Source organism: Sinocyclocheilus rhinocerous, unplaced genomic scaffold (genome assembly GCF_001515625.1).
Source record: "Sinocyclocheilus rhinocerous isolate Xijiao unplaced genomic scaffold, SAMN03320098_v1.1 scaffold1990, whole genome shotgun sequence".
In the NCBI taxonomy this organism is placed as follows: Eukaryota; Metazoa; Chordata; class Actinopteri; order Cypriniformes; family Cyprinidae; genus Sinocyclocheilus; species Sinocyclocheilus rhinocerous.
Genome location: NW_015660924.1, coordinates 127,430 through 127,898, shown reverse-complemented (window position 1 = coordinate 127,898; position 469 = coordinate 127,430). Strand labels below are relative to the sequence as shown.

Sequence of the window (469 nt, the reverse complement as noted above, 5' to 3'; positions counted from 1 at the left end):
CTTTAGGATTTCCAGTGTGGTTGGATGCATTGATTACACACATATTCTCACCATCGCACCTTCCGAAAATGAAATTGATTACTGTATGGAATGGAAGGATGCCAGATGGAAGAGCTGGGCAATTGAGACAAGTCAGGAAGATTATTTACAAAGCAGTCTTTTGCGGTAGAAGTGGTAGAAGTTTTTGTGGTAGAAGTGATGGTTCTACCATATTTGTAACAAGGAGTTGAATTTGCAGCTTTAGCTATATGGAGTATACACACGCCTAGATAATGATCAGAGATATCATCACTCTGCTGCAGAATTTCAATGCCATTAACATCAGTTCCATGTGACAGTATTAAATCTAAAGTATGATTACGACAATGAAGTAGGCCCTGACATGTGTTGTCTGACCCCAATGGAGTTCAGAATGTCTATAAATGCTGATCCCAATGCATCTTTTTCATTATCAACATGGATATTAAAA

The 469-nt window shown here is 38.2% G+C and overlaps 1 protein-coding gene across 1 annotated transcript in view; it reads left to right on the top strand.

The window, feature by feature from the left end:
* gnal (guanine nucleotide binding protein (G protein), alpha activating activity polypeptide, olfactory type) overlaps positions 1-469 on the top strand; it is a 121,147-nt gene that overhangs the window by 89,737 nt on the left and 30,941 nt on the right. The window lies entirely within an intron of this gene.